The sequence below is a fragment of the Odontomachus brunneus genome, unplaced genomic scaffold (assembly GCF_010583005.1).
Source record: "Odontomachus brunneus isolate Ranch 3 - 2012 unplaced genomic scaffold, Obru_v1 Obru_scaffold_093, whole genome shotgun sequence".
Lineage (NCBI taxonomy): Eukaryota > Metazoa > Arthropoda > Insecta > Hymenoptera > Formicidae > Odontomachus > Odontomachus brunneus.
Window position 1 is genome coordinate 525,815 of NW_022639543.1, and position 15,913 is coordinate 541,727.

Below are 15,913 nucleotides of genomic sequence, written 5' to 3' on the forward strand. Positions count from 1 at the left end.
TTAGGTAAGATGGCCAATGCTCATGTTTTGATATATTTGTAATAAATAATTTCACTGAAGTATTTTTCTTTTAATCTTGATAGTATTATGTATTGTAGGCTACAGTGAAGTAATGTGCCAAACGCTATTAAGAAATATATTTTTTTTGCATTTTAAAAAAGTATGGCCATCTTATCCGAGTTTATCCCTATTTTTTCTCCATCTAAAATGATCGTTTTACGGATAAGAATTTGCAAATTTCGTTCAACATTCATAATCGATCGGCAACGAGAAATAGGGATTACGCATGCAGCTGACAAGTTAACCAAATCGGCGGATACGTAACGCCCGATACGCTTATAATTAACGTTAATGTGGCGCGATTAAACGTCGCGTTTGTGCGTTCGGCGCCCGACGCGGATCGTTAATTTCGGCATTATCGCTGTTCGTTCGATTTGCAATTCGACGCGTTTTTCCGCGACGGACTACGCGAGCAAGAGAATCTGAGATTTCACGAGGATTCTGTTTCGCAAGGTAGCGATCCGTATCACCAATCAAGTCCTTTCAATCCTCGACGAAGCAATCGATGCTTTCCCTCAACTCCCCTATCTTCCCCATTCCCGATGCTGATACTTGTTGGGAACTGAACGTTCCTTGATTTACCTTCGAGCGTAGCTCGTCAAAGAGCATTTGTTCCGGAGCGTCGGCTCCTCTAATGATTCTTAATATCGCACCCTCGTTTATGGCAGATTACACAGCGCTGCTGCTTCGCTTTATCCGAGGAATATCGGATTATTGGTATAATGATGGATCGAAATGCCGAGTTAAAGACGTCTACTGCGTTAAACTAGTTTCATCCGGCTCCTCGCGCCGGCGAAGATTTGGAAACGGAGAATAATACAGATACTCCAGTTTTTCTGTTTATTGCCGTCCAATTGCATCAAGTTTAATTTCTCAAATTCTTGGGCTGCATATCGACGCAGCGTGAAGTTTTGAGGATCGTGTCACCATTAAATGTCGTGCTATCTACATTAAGTCTACGGAGATTATATCCTCTCCATCATATACTCTCCCTCTCTCAAAAACTTCTTGTAACTCAATCCCTTATCGTATCGCCTTCAATTACGCTGATGTAGTATATGTAGCTTGTCTTAGTCAGCAACAGTTGCATAGATTGCAACGTGTTCAAAATTCGTGCTTTCGATTTGCCTATGGCATTCGCAAACATGAATACATTACATCCGCCTATAAGAGGTCTGGTTGGCTTCGAATTTTCCAGTACTATATTCATCACCTATACTTACGTGCTTGACTTTTAATTATGATTATCAGGACAATGACATTTGCGATATTTATCTTCAGAACCAGCCGATCAGTCTTTGCCATCGTACTACTGATTGAAGCTGTCTCTTCCAACGCATTTAGATATTATAACCAACTCTCGCATGAGATTGATCCCTTTTTCACTAGTTTTCGTGCATGTCGTTATATTACCAATAACATATGTTATGTTAAATTAGGATTTAATTTATAAAATATGTTAGGTTAGAGTTGGTTAGGTATTGGAATCAACTATACAATTGTTGCTCCGCCATTTGGTCGCCGACAATGCGCACTTGTGTAACACTACTGTATTACTTTTTGAACATTTTTGTACATTCCCTTTTTCCTCCTTTGCATGTTTCTGTCCAGCCGATAAATATTATTATTATCTTACGGTAACGAGTATACAAATGCGCTTTGGTCACTATGAAAAACTAACTCTCCGATCCGATCTCCACGATTAACCGATGTCTCTTTTTCGGATTTCGGAAAGGGATGCTGCTGTCGAGCTTTTTCTCTCCTAAAAATAATGCGAACAAAAGAAGTTCCTGAGAAAGTTTCGTAAGGTGGTTCCGCGAGTTCCATCGCGATCGCGACGATTCCCCAGAGCTTTTGGAGTTTGAGCAGATCCCCTCACAGGTCTTGTAATGGAGATCGCGCAACGACATATCAGTAGAAAAAATACCGAGCGTCTTGTCCGCGAACTGGGAGATCAGCGCTTAGGATCGTTGATAAGAGTAGTCGACCGTTAACTCGCCCACGAAAATCACGGCTTTTGCCATCGATGTCTGTCGGTCTTAAAGGGCCAAGTGGGGAGTGCGAGCTCCTACTGCGTACATATACAATCTTGGAGAGTCCGGATTAGTGCAGGGAGTCTAAAGGCTTTGGTAGGATCGGTCGGACTCGTGTTTAAGCGAGCAAGGGAGAGAGGGAAGCGGCTGCGTTGGAGGGGTTGCGTTGTCGAGCTGGGTCGACTCCTTGGCTGAGATTAGCTTAGTTACAGATAACTAAGTCGAGATTCGCGGAGGCGGGCGATACCGGATGGAAGAACGGGAAAATGGACGTGTGGTGAGCCAGAGGAATGAAAGGGAATGAAAGAGGGAGGGAGAGGGAGAGAAAGAGAAACCCCGGAGAGCCGGGAAAGGAATGAGCCTCAGCGTGCGCGCACTCGCGCGCCAACACACGCGCGCCGGTAAGAAGTTTGATTATCTTTCCGGTCGCTGCAGAAGGCAAAGTGGCGGCAGCCGGATGCTACCCGCGGGCGAATGGAAGGATATTGTGATCCCTCGCGCAGACACAGTTCTCGCTAAGCAACCTCCCGCGATATTACACGCCACTGCGGAATCAGCACCGCCGCCACCGCCGTCGTTGTCGTCGTCGTCGTCCTCGTCGTCGTCGCGAGAACGAGAATACCAAGGAAGAGAAAGGGAGGAGAACGTGGACCAACAGGCACAGACGTCTGAACCGGAAGATCCCTATGCCCGCTCGGAGTTAATTGCCTTGCCAATGTAGGATTAACGGGATGAGGAGGAGGGACTTACTGGCCCAGCCTGCGGTCGCTTTAGTCTTCGACCGACGACATGAAACTCGTGCACCGCCGTCTTTTCTCCTTCTTTTCCTCCGCCTCTGTTGCTGCCGATGTGACCCATATACTGTCTTTTAAGGGATTAACCGAGAATCGTTTGTACCTTCTTGCACACCTCACCGTCGCGAACTCCTAACCCAATTCTCCTTCTCATCGTACGCTTCCGCATGAGTGAAACCGCGTATCCAAATTAACTACTCCTATCAGACAATCGGTGATGAAAACTCTAATTTTATTCGTCATATTTATGAGGCAAATGTACTGAATTGCTCGATACATTTACATCATACAATAATGAACTCTTTTTTTATCGAAGCACCTACAAATTTACTAAAAGTTACACACTATATTTTACATATTGTTTTAAGCAAACTTTGACCATTCTTTCCGTATTTCTTTCGTATTTTGTCATTTTATGTAATAAATATGAATGTCATATAAACTCTTCAAACTGTTACATATTAACTGAACATATAATACTGTTACATATTACTGAACATATAAACTGTTCAAGGAAGCTTGAACAAATCGACCAATAAAGATGCTGCCAAATTAACGTACATTTGTCTATCAGGATAGCTAGCTAGGCGACTTTTGTTTAAATACAATGATTATTTTGTCAATGGTCTCACGACATCGCTCAAGTATCATCCACCTTGTTTCCTGTTTCCCTCTGCCTGCTTCTGCCCTTCTCTTTTCCTCGCTCGGGTTGACCTTCCCCCCGTGACGGCCAAATCCTTTCCCTCTCCTCCACCACGATGCCTGCTCACGATGTTTGCAGAGTACGTTGATCCTGTCGAGATGGCAGCGTCATTCCAATGGCGACGACCTCCTGAGATCGAGCATCCTGGATTCCAGTAGGACCATAGATGCTGATAAATGGGATCGCTCGACGCCCAAGTCGTCCTTGACTGCTAAACCACCTGGAAACGGTGGCTTTGGCCTCTCCGGCGAAGTGCGGTCATCAATGACGACACTGCGCGCCCGTACCTACACATATACGCCGCCGGGATTCTTCGTTTCTCTAGAGCGGCGATAAAGCGACGCGCGCGCTTCGTTGCGTCTTGACATTGAGACCCCGTGCGAGTGATTTATGGACTTTTATACGCTGCTTCTGTGAGAGAGAAGCAACGCACTCTCTCTCCCTCTCCCCCCACTTCGTTCACCTTACTCTTTCACGTGATCGCAAACTTATCGTCGCCTACCTATACATTAATCTCTTTATAAATAGCCGACACATTGGCATACGACACTCGGCGACCATCTACTATCGTATACAACTCTTGCACCGTGTATCACTTGTAACCTCGGTCTGGAAAGTATAGGGACATTCTGAGTGGAGCACGCGCGATGCGCTGAACTAATCGACTTGCTCGACACAGCATACGCTTAAAACGTAATTCTAATAATACGAGAATCGAAGGAAGCGGCATTAAGGTCGTCGGACGTCGACGTCGCTCCCGCGAAAGACTGATTGAGTATCGAGCTCCATAAACGATCGTCCGTCTTACGGAGCCGCGTTGCGGTAACATCGGGGTTCAAAGCGGACGATCCGTCTCGAGGGTGTCGGCTGCCGTTCCCTCGCAGCAGCGAGGCGGCGGCGGGTACCTGCGTATATATACTTTAGGATGCGTTCCAATTTCTCTCGAGTACCCTCGCTGTGCGAGCGCTGCGCTACGCGGCCGCCTCCACTCAACGCCCGGAGACTCTCGGCGGCTGATTGGCTCTGGAGAGATGCACTCGAGGATCGGCGTCGATCGACCGAAGAACAATTAATCGCCGCAATCGGATCGGATCGCGCACGACTCGCTCGTTCGACCGAGCGCCGCGCGTGTTTCGCCGCGAGAAAAGTCCCTGGCGCAGTCTCGTTCGCGCGGATAACTGTGATTATCCGTCCCAGGGCTTCAGGAAATGTACTTTGAGAGATCTACAAGATACTGTTTCATTATCATATAACAAGTTGGGGTAATTATACGTAATAAAGCCGATTTCAGCGATTTCAAAAGTCTTCAAATGTGCTGTTAAGGTTATAATCCTGAGTAATCGTCAAGAGATTCTAACCGTTACTCATTATTTATTAAACAACTATTAATAAAGGAAGTTTGAAGAAAATACTAGTTAACACACATCAATGCTTGAGAAAAACTAAAGAAAATTGGCCGATTGTATATTCAACGGAAAACATCCGGTATAGATGGCAGCCTTGCGCAGATTTCATCAAATATTAAGATGTAGAGTGATTTAGAAGAAATGAATAATAACTGATATCGAAATTGACTCGGACGTACCAAAAACGGGCAATGTATTGATGTGTCTTGTGACATGTTTTTAGAAAAAAAGATACGTCAGATAAATATATTTAGGAAATTTAACGAAATCTATGCAGTAATTATAATTATAAAGAACAGAACTGCATGTAAATAAAAGTGGAAGAATGTCCACTGTATAAAAAATCTTGTTAACTGGCACTTTCGTAAGAAAGACAAAAGAAGGTTACACTGTGCTAACTTGCAGACAATATATTCGCGCATTATCGGTGTTCGACGAGAAATGCAAATATTCGCGTCGAGAATATTTATTAGCGTTATCTTGAATATACCTTAGGTAAATGTCGCGAAGCGTATCGCACATGAGCCTGTTATTTGTGTCCCGACATATAATTCAACACCGAAAAAGAGAACGGGACATCGTAGCGGACGGAAGATCGACGATGCATCGTTCGAGGCAGTCGATTAAATCGGATACGTACGCGATACGGATTGCTCTTCTGCAACCCAGGGCGAATTCGGCGCGGCGATTAATAATCCCGGACGATCTGATTTCCTCGATTAATTATTGGTCTCGTGTCGCGTGAAAACGTTTTCGTGTTCGAGCGTGCTCGAGGGCTCCGCATAATCGTTGCGCGCGTTACAGCGCTGCAGAAAAACGCCCCTTTTGTCAGCCACTAGCTCGCGGCTGCCGAGGAAAAGTGCCTTTTTCATTAAATTCTCATTCAATCCTAATTAAAACTGACGACTCCCGACGAGACGCATTTACGTATTTCTATGCTGCACCTTTCCACAGCTGCCATTCATAAGCGCAATTTAGTTATTACTTTATTATGGCGCCGGGAGGATATTATCGTTGGAAGAATTTATTACGAAGCAAATTGGGCGTGGATTCATCGGTAATCGAGCTCCGGTGAATTTAGTGACCTCGATATCCGTTAACGCGGAATAACTAAGCGATAAATGACTTGATTATACTATAAACATGATTCGAGAGATTGCGTCTCTCGCATCCATGGATCACTTTCGAGTCATTTCGCACTCGCGAGATCTTCCCGCTGAAGCCGGAATTGTGTCCCTTCATTTATTCTCGCGATACGTCGTTTCGCACCGGTAGCTGAAAACGCATCTAACCCAACCTGACGCACCGGTGCATCCTAGGGAATTTTCTCGACGGGAGTGTTGTACGCGAGAAGATTGTTCGGGACACGTCGAGAAAACGACGATTAATTACACCGAAACGGAATGCGCCTAACCGGCCGACGAGGTTTGATCGACCAGAAAGAATCATAAAAAGCGTGGATTGGCCATTCTCGACAATCCCGACGGGGCTGAGGGGGCGAGTTAGGTGAGTCGTGTTGTGTTGTGTTGTGTTCCATTGCGCGGGGTCGGGGGCCGAGTGGGTGGCCGACTAGGCTCTGCACTGACGTTGAAAGATGGTGGTGCTCCTTCTCTCTGTCCGCTGCTTCCAGCATGATATAGCACCATCCGAACGCGCTGATAGATCCAATTTACGGGCCGCCTTTAGCGCCGACCGTGCCTCGAAACTCACACTTCATCGGCACATCAGGAAGACAATTTTTAACTTCGCGAGGCTTTCGCTGGAATGACGCTCTGGCGCTTTTTTCTATTAAATCGAATTCTCCTCTCTTTCTCCCTCCCCCTCTCTCTCTTTCTCTCTCTCTCTCTCTCTCTCTTTCTCTCTCTCTCTCCCCTCACCCTCTTCTCTCTTGCTGAAGGTTGAGGGAATTATACTGTGAAGCAACGATGGAAGCGAAGGGCGAAAGGTAAACTCTAACCATCGCGTTGACTCCCATTCGGCTGACTTTGCTGTCAATCTTTTCTACTGAAATTTTCAGAAATGCGTGTATGAGCTAGAAAAAGTACTTACATACTGTACAATAGTAAAGTTTTATACTGTTTATAAAATTTTACTGATTTCTACAAAAATTTAATAGATTATTTCTATTTAATATATAAAATAATAACTCCACATAGTGGAGACGTACTTTATATGTAATATAGTTCAAGGTGTTGTGCACGTTGTACGAGAGACTGTCGATGGATTCATTTTAGATGAGACTTCGTTTAAGAATGTATTACCTATATTTCGAAAGTAATATAAAAATTTGGAGAGAATTACAGTAATATAAATTTCGAAAGTAATATAAAAATTTGGAGAGATTAACCTATATTGCATCTAAAAGTGACAATTTGGCATTAATTCAAAGCCTGCATTATTACACTTAGAACACACGCGTTGCATTAGACACTCTGTATATATGACATCTTCTTTTTGTGTTATTTCGAATTCAAAGGGTGACTTTTTTTTAACGCGTTATCTTTAAATCTATTCCCCTAAAAATCTAACAAATGTTTGAGTTAATCGTGCAAAAGGGAACTTCAGTATTTGAATACTTTCTTTGCTGATCGCGCTATTTGCTTGGTTTGGCCGCTTAAACGGAGAGATTCTAGAAGCTTTAGGAGTTGAAATAGTTCGCGATAAGTCTCTCGAGGCAAGTTGAATCTATAACTATTATGCATTCTCCGTGAGAAATTGTAAACTTTTGAACTTTAATAGCGCCTCTCCTCCATTAAATCTACTGGACGTAACAAGTGCCCGGGCGGAATGAATAAGCGTCACGATATTTGTATATTTCATATACTCATTGCGAGACAAGTATCCGTCCTGATAAGTCGGCACGACGGCGCTTTCACCCCGATTTAATCTTAAGATCCAATTAGCGTTCGGAAAGAGCGTGAAATTGCGTCGCAGGTGCCATTTCAAAGGATTATTATTCCACTCTTTCATTCATCCCGGCCATTCACTTCCTGGATATCTCTGCTCGACCGGCGCTCCAAGAATCAGAGAATATATCGTTTTTTATTGGCAGATATTAAACGAAAATGACCGTGGCGAACGCGCGGAGCCATCATAGCGCGCGCACGATACGTAAACGAGATATTTTAGCGATCCAATTTTTGTATCGGTACATCGAAGTTTCGATTCAGATCCCCATCCGATCTTTTTCGGACAAGTTAGTTTCTCCGATTGAATCAGCGGTGTCCGAGAGATAACGGCTCCCCCCACGCTTTATCGGAATGCCGCATCAATCTCGCGATCTCGCTTCAGCCTTTTTATGATGCTGTTCTCGTCCCGGCCGTCGTCGTCTCTTCCCGCACGTGATTCTAGCGACCGTCTGACTCGCCTCGACTTTTTCCACTTCGTGTCGCTGTACGGCAAGAAACACGCGACACATCCGTCGCTTGTCGAAATTGTCAAGTACGAACTGACAATGGAGAAGACCAATGGAGAAAACGGTATCGAAAAAATCGCAAAATCGAAATCATAAACGATTTTTTTGTTTTAATGGAGAAAATATTTGATTAGATGAACCAGAATTCTGTTCAAATTAACAAGATTTCTGATTTAAATTGAACAGTTGTAAGTTTTGATTAGCCAGAAATATGTTTGTTTAATCAGAAATTTTTTTAATTTAAATAAAATTTTGGTAATTTTAACTGAAATTCTGGCTCGTTCATATTTTACCAGATATTTCGTTCATCCAATCAAATTCTTTTCTTATGAACGTTTAAGTCCTTTTTGAAAGGAAAAATTAATAGAAATAGCTCAATCTTCACTATAATAGAGAGTATAGCTTATTAAAAATATCAATATAATGTTCAAGCCTTTCTTGAAAATTAAAATTAATGAAAAAAATTTTTTAAATAAGTAAAATTATAGATGAAAAAAAAATATAAGCTTGGTATAAGCACCTAACCTAATCTAACCAGAATAAACACGAACCGAAGGTTTGAAAATCGTGGTATGTACAAAGGCATTTAGGCATTTAGGCATTTATGGCAACACGAGCCAATGATGAGACGATAGGATTAGTCAATATATGACCGAGGATCGATGTCGTGGTGATAACGGAGTCCCGCGAGGGAGGAAGTCACGAGTCAAGCGAACAAAAGGAGAGTTGAGTTTGGACTAGTTTTGGCTTCTGAGAATTATTACGTGTGACAATTAGCGTGGCCACGAGTTTGATTACTTGTTTGACATACGACAACTACTTATCGGTCAAGGAAACGTATCACATATATTACTTTTGTCCTTTTGTTTTCGCCTCTTCATGTTTCGCAGAATGTTTAGAAGAATTTGGCCTACATTTAAGATTAAGAGATTAAGGATTAAGAGATAACAAGATCCAATAAAGCGATAGCATTTTGTAACTACAGGTTAAAAGGAGAAAAGTAAACTGTGCGATCGTGTTTCTTAGCAGTAGAACTTTTCTGCATGTACATAATCAACGAGTCAAAACTATCTCGTAGGAATTATCGCGATGAAATCTTCACTCGTCAAAGTGATGGGGAAAAAGTCCGAGTTTGAAGGATAAAGGGAAGTTATTTGGCGGAACTGGTATCGAGCAAAATCGTCAGGGACTAGAGACTTTTTTTCAGTCGCGAATGGATCCAATATCTCGATTATCTCGTCAAGGTGCGCGCGGCTGCGGATCGTGTGAGCCCAGCTGACCCCCCACGATTAATGGTGAACTTAATTATTGAATCCTCGTCGCACGAGTGCGCGCTCTAGAACGTTCCGATTAAATATACGCGCACACATATCGGGTGTTTTGAAGATACCACGACGTTAGCGGTATTTCCATTACCGTTCACCGAAATCTCGCGATTCTCGCGAGCTTCTGCCAAATTTAATCGATAAGTATGCGCCCGGAGGCGCGATCAAAGGTTACGCGAACATCGAAGTTCCCAGAAGAGCTTGCGAGTTATCCATAAATCTTAGCCTCAGGGTTCCGTAAGATGCTCCTCAACCGCGAATCTCCGCGTTATCGAGTCTCCGTCTCGCACTCGATCGCTTTTACGGTTCCGGGGAAGCGCTGACCAATCGATACGCTCTCGAAGCCCGAACACTCGCGTTACTCGGAGTTGAATTAGGTGCCAACGGGTTCAATGATGTGTCGGCTGTCGATATATGAGACGGCTTTTCGATTTCTTGAAAAAGGATTAAAAAGTTGTTTGCAATAAAATCACTAAGTGTCGATAGTCATCGAGAAGAGAAGTTCATTGATCAGATATATAGCGGTTCTCGGTTTCTAAAAATTTATTTGATAACGAAGACAATTAAAAAAATACTTTAACAGTTCAACAGAATAGGAATAAAATAGAACAGGAATAAGGAACGGAAGCGAGTGGAAAGCGCAAACGCGTGTGTGTATGTGTAAAGCAGAATTAGACTTAAGTTTAAAATAAAGTTAAGAATTAGACTTAAGTTTAAATTAAGTTACAATAGATTAATGTAGGTTGTGTTAGACGGGTAAAAATAGGTTAAGGGCTTACAAGATTCTGGCAGGAGTAAAAGTTAGATAAAGTTTGGGGGGTTGTAAAAAATTATAACCTACTTTAAATTAGATGCATAAAAATATGTTAAGTTAGGTTAAAATAAGAGGTCTTAAGGGGATGCTGGAGTCGATGACGAACTCGAACAATGTCGATAATGCAGAGACAATCGTCACTAACATAATCACGCTATCTTTTTCGTATTTCTTGTGTATACAGAACTTATATGAATGTGTGTTACTTTGTTTTACCATATTCAACGAAAAACCTAACTATATATGTATAGAAATCTTTCTGCAAACTTTTTCGATATTTTTAAGCTTCCAAGTGCAGATGCGAAGGTAGAGCAATGTTCTTCAAAATTTTTCTGTTTGGAGCATACACACTTTCGGCATGTACAAGCTGCGAAATTTTTGGATTACGCAAATATTACGCTAACTGACAGCTCGAGATTTTACATTAAAAATTTTTTGTTCGTTTTCATCACATATCGAGCAATGCTCCTATTTATCTTTGCACGTATTTTCATTGCGTAAAAGCATTTGTAATTCTGTGTAACCAATACGACGTAAACTTTGCGGAAAAATGTCAGTGTTCTGTCGGTAAAGTTGTCAGTTTCAGCATCCCGTGAAGCGGAAAAGAGAGAGAAGCCAATTGTGTGTAACCTTAAGAGGATACTAAACAATAATAATAATTGTATGCATACTTTGTACTCAAATTAACCGTCCAGCTCGAGAGCTGTTTGCACACTATGGTGATTCAGATGTTTCTGCACCACCCGATGCACGCACTTCCGCCAGATGCGCATTAGCGTTGTGCATAAATACGAGGAGAGGAATGCATATTATATACACATACACACACATACATACATACCGCCGACGAACGGCGGTTCTGTATACCAGGGACAAACGCGCGCGGGATGTACTTGACGTATTGCTCGAGTGATCGGATATCGATTAGGCCGCCCCGCAGTCAGTCCACAACACTCTCCGCGAGTCGTAACTTGCACTCGAATGCTATTCCACTAATTACCAAGGCGACAGGACCCACTGCGGCTGGCACTTCTGACGGGAGATCCTGACGGTTTCGCGCATATGACCGAGCAGCTTGAAGATTATCGGACATGAGTGCGTGTTATGGTTAATGACCAAGCGGCGTAGCTGAATCGCCATGCATTCTCGTTAGGACTCGCCGATTGAATTAACGTCGACGTGAGACCTGTGGCATCAAACAATTACCAACAACAATTCCAATGACTAATGCCTGAAAGATCAACGATCTGAAATATTTTTTTCTGATTTAGAGAAGAACGTATGCATTTATGATATATAATATATCTATGTAAATTATATATATCTTTAGATGTATTTTTACACTCATAATATTTTATTATGCTATTTGGAAAGTTGCGGCGTAAATATTCGATACATTTCAATAAGCATTTTTGCTTTAGCTAATTCCTATTGCTGCAGTAGCTGGTGATTTAATTATATTGGAATCCGTTAATGTACCAAATTTCCTTTAATTAATATAATAACAGAAAAATTAGTTGCATATACTAAACTATATTTCCTATAGTTGTGATATAGAATCATCTTTGCTGTACTAATAAATCTGCTGTGCTATAACATAAAATTTTATTAGATACGACCACAAGTCTTATGCAGTTCTGCGACATGGTTATTGTAATATAGCAAACTGGTTGTTCATATATTACGACTGTAACCAAGACTTTCAGCAAGGTTTTCAGTTATTACAAAATCTTTTCTTTCCGTGATGTCTCACACTGACGTCTCAGTAACTAACGAAAATGATCAAAAATTCCCGGAATATTTCGATTTTTGTCACACGAAGCAATAACACGATCTTGAAGACGCTTATATTGAGCACAACAAAGTTTGAAGATAGAATATAGCGAAGCAAAGAAAAGTAAAGCACGACAAATTTATTTTTGTCGAGTAAAAGTAGCTTGATGTCAGTTAAAGGAAAAAAAGTGTATAGATGTTGCCAAAGCGACGTAGTAGCCAGCTGGAACGACGTATTTGTTAATCACCCGTCGATGTTCGCGAAGGAGTACGGCGTAGCTATTAATTAAGATACTACGTTTAAATCGTAGGGTCCTTCGTAGCAACTTCTTAACTATGCGAACTATCCACCGCACAATTAAGACGTCTCTCTCGATAATCCGACTCTTCCTCAGCTTCGGCAAATCCCTTGAAATTCAATCACCCGGAGATACAACGTATAACGCGTGTACGGAAGCATACTCTACGTATAACGAACAGGTGGCAATCTCGGATAATGTGAGAACCCAGTAGTTTAACAATACACAGATTATCCAGACATCTCGACATTCTTGCAGGAAGATTTCGGGAAGTAAGGATACGCAAATCAAATCGAGCGATTTATTAGAACGTGCGTAAAAAGTCCACAAACTTATACGAATTTGTGAAAATTGATCGATCGCGCGACAATCTTTTGTCTCGCGATACAAAAGTGCGATATACTGAAAGCGTTGGGATAACAACGTCAATAGATGTTTACTGTATACACATGTTGCGCGAATAAACTTGGTTAACGTCCATTGCGAAAGGCGTCGATACCGGCGACACGATCGTCTCCGTTGATTATCCACAGCCGTACAGAGATCTACACAAACATACGTACGCGCAAGAGCCAACTCGTATGTCAATCGAAACACATGTTAGAAGCATTGCTCGATATACTCGTGCGACGGATGTACGTTTGAAAATGCCGACTAGGAGAGATATCGCCATGTTTCTTGATGATTTCTTTTTCTTCTTGTACCACAGGCATTTCGTACAACGTGCAAAACTTTTCATTTTATTTAAATTAAATAACACAATTAACTAAAGTTTTCCAAAGTAATTTTCACGTTATATTAGTCAGAAAATGACAAGAGGGGGTATATGCGTACTTCAAGCGATACATTTGGCTTAATAATGAAATTCAACTTTATTTCTTATGCATTTTTGTTGTACTTGTTGATAATAGGAGTGAAAACATTAAAAAGCTATAAACTGCCCGTGAAACTCAAAGTGTCAAAATGAAAAAATATGAGCTAAATATTTTTTGTACTTCTATATTTGTGTCAAATTAGAAAGAAATCGGAGTGTACCTTTTGGGTAGGTTTACTTGTAAATATGAGTCATTAAGATCAAACCGAATATTAAAAAGAACTCCTAATACCGATATAGGCAACAAACATCACACAGTTTTAAAATAAAGTTATTGGGTTTTAAATTAATTAATTCTGAATTTTAAGAAAGAATACATAAAAAATTTCCGCTCGTCGACATGTATTTTCGCAATGTCGAAATTTAGCTGATAAGATCTAAAAATTATTCCACAAGTTAATGACGATTGACGTCAAAAAAAGATACTGAAATAAATGCAACTGTCAGATATCTAAAAGTGAGATTAGATAGAAAAGGATATTAGCGATTAGAATCAGATAGGCTAAAAAAATCATTTCGCGAGATAAATTTCATTGGCGTAGTTAAAATTTAATCGCGTTAAATGTGGCAATAAGAAGAAACGAATTAGTCGAATACGGATCATTCGTCATCTTCAATCTATTTAAACTTTAATTTTTGTTACTAAGCATTAAGTTATTAAATAATTTTTTCCAGACTTTTTTTATTTCTATCAAAAGATCATGTTTCACGAATTTTTCATTCTTGCTTATTTACTTTCTGTAAAAGTGTTAATAGAAATCTATGATAAATAATAAATAGACTTTCAAGTCTATAAAACAGAATTATGTACAGGAATGGTCGCAAATATTAATTACAATATTTCACTTTATACCAAATATAAAAGAAAACGCGATGAAAATATGAGTTTAGATGAAAATTGATAATGTTTCTGAAAATGAATTTAAAGAATTAATACTGTAGAGTTCCTTCATGTCGATACTTGAACATTTAAGAAAGAAAATATTATACATTAAGGTAGACCGAGGCGAATCGGATCACAGGGTAAATCGGATCAAAATAAACTTGAAGACAGTTGTCGTGAATTTCTTTTTTTTTCAAACAAGTTATTTTATCGTGTCATTACTTCTCGCACGATAAAAGAACTCGTTTGAAACAAGCAACTAACGACAATTAAAAATAATGATATATGTTGTACAACCTATTAACCTATTAACAATTTTATAAATATTTAAAAATTTGGCAAAATAAAGAATATTCTAATTTTGTTTATAAATATTAATAACGTTTAAGTGAAAAAAAAGATTTCAGGATATAATTGCAAAAATACAAAGAAAATTTTAAACAGTTTCTCCGTGTTTTCACTATAATGTGTACTTTTTTAATATGTTAGTGAACAAAGTTTGGCTGAAAATTGATGTTATAAATGAGGCTTGACCCATAATTGGGACCGTTACCTTACTTGCATTATTCTGAAGACATTATGAACCACTCACTGCGCACGTCGGACTTCGATTTCGATCGTGAGCAGGGAATTTCCGTCGCGGTAAAGTTGGGCGGCTCGCCTCGTGAATTACAAGAGGTATTATATGCAACATCGCTAAATGGGTTCACGTGGCTCGCGATTACTTTCGAACACGTTCGGATTATTCGGACCCTCAGGGCGAGATTCCCAAAAGCATTCACTCATACGCACACACATACATATATATATATATATACCAATATATACTCACCCACCGCCAGTGGAGTGCTTAAGATCGTGATCCTTGTAGGCGGAAGCTGGCTCCTTGCTGAGGGTCGCAAGTCGTGCGGGAGATTAGGAACGTTGCGTTAGCTTTCCTTGGCACGTGGAGGCGCCCTTAGTTGTGCGAAATCGATGCTTATCGGACGTCTGCTACGCCACCGTAATTGAATAGAGCTTCTGTGTTCCGGATAGCATGCCCGAGCAAATAGTTTGTTCGCTGAACTGTACTACGTGAGAATATTGGACATGGCTTTAAATGCCGAATCGAACGGTAGATTTATTAGCATCGAATATATCGCGATAAAAGTTCACTGAATCGTCGTATAAGGCGACAGACTGAAATATCCTGTTACGGTAGAGATCACAATTTGATACGCAGTATTAAATTTATTGATTTACCAGCAGCAACGTAAAAAGCGTCATTCCTACTATGTTCTAATTAATACGTCTTTTGTACATTTCCATTGATAAGTAAAGTAGTTAAAAAATATATGTAATAAACAATATATTTCTACGGTATCAAAATGTGTTTTTATGTGTTTGAGGGTATGTAGTCCCTGCAAAAATCACTGAAAATTAGAAATACAATAATATTTTTATTTTCTATATGAAAACGTATAGTATAGTATATATATATATATATATATATATATATATATATATATATATATATATATATATATATATATAT

General features: G+C 40.5%; 1 protein-coding gene across 1 annotated transcript in view; it reads right to left on the minus strand.

Annotated features, from left to right (window-relative positions):
* LOC116848344 (4-coumarate--CoA ligase 1-like) overlaps positions 1-15,339 on the minus strand; it is a 56,775-nt gene extending 41,436 nt beyond the window's left edge. The window contains exon 1 of the mRNA XM_032824312.1: positions 15,212-15,339. The gene's annotated coding sequence lies outside the window, so the exon portion shown is untranslated. The remainder of the gene's footprint in view (positions 1-15,211) is intronic.
* Between the last annotated feature and the right edge of the window lie 574 nt (positions 15,340-15,913).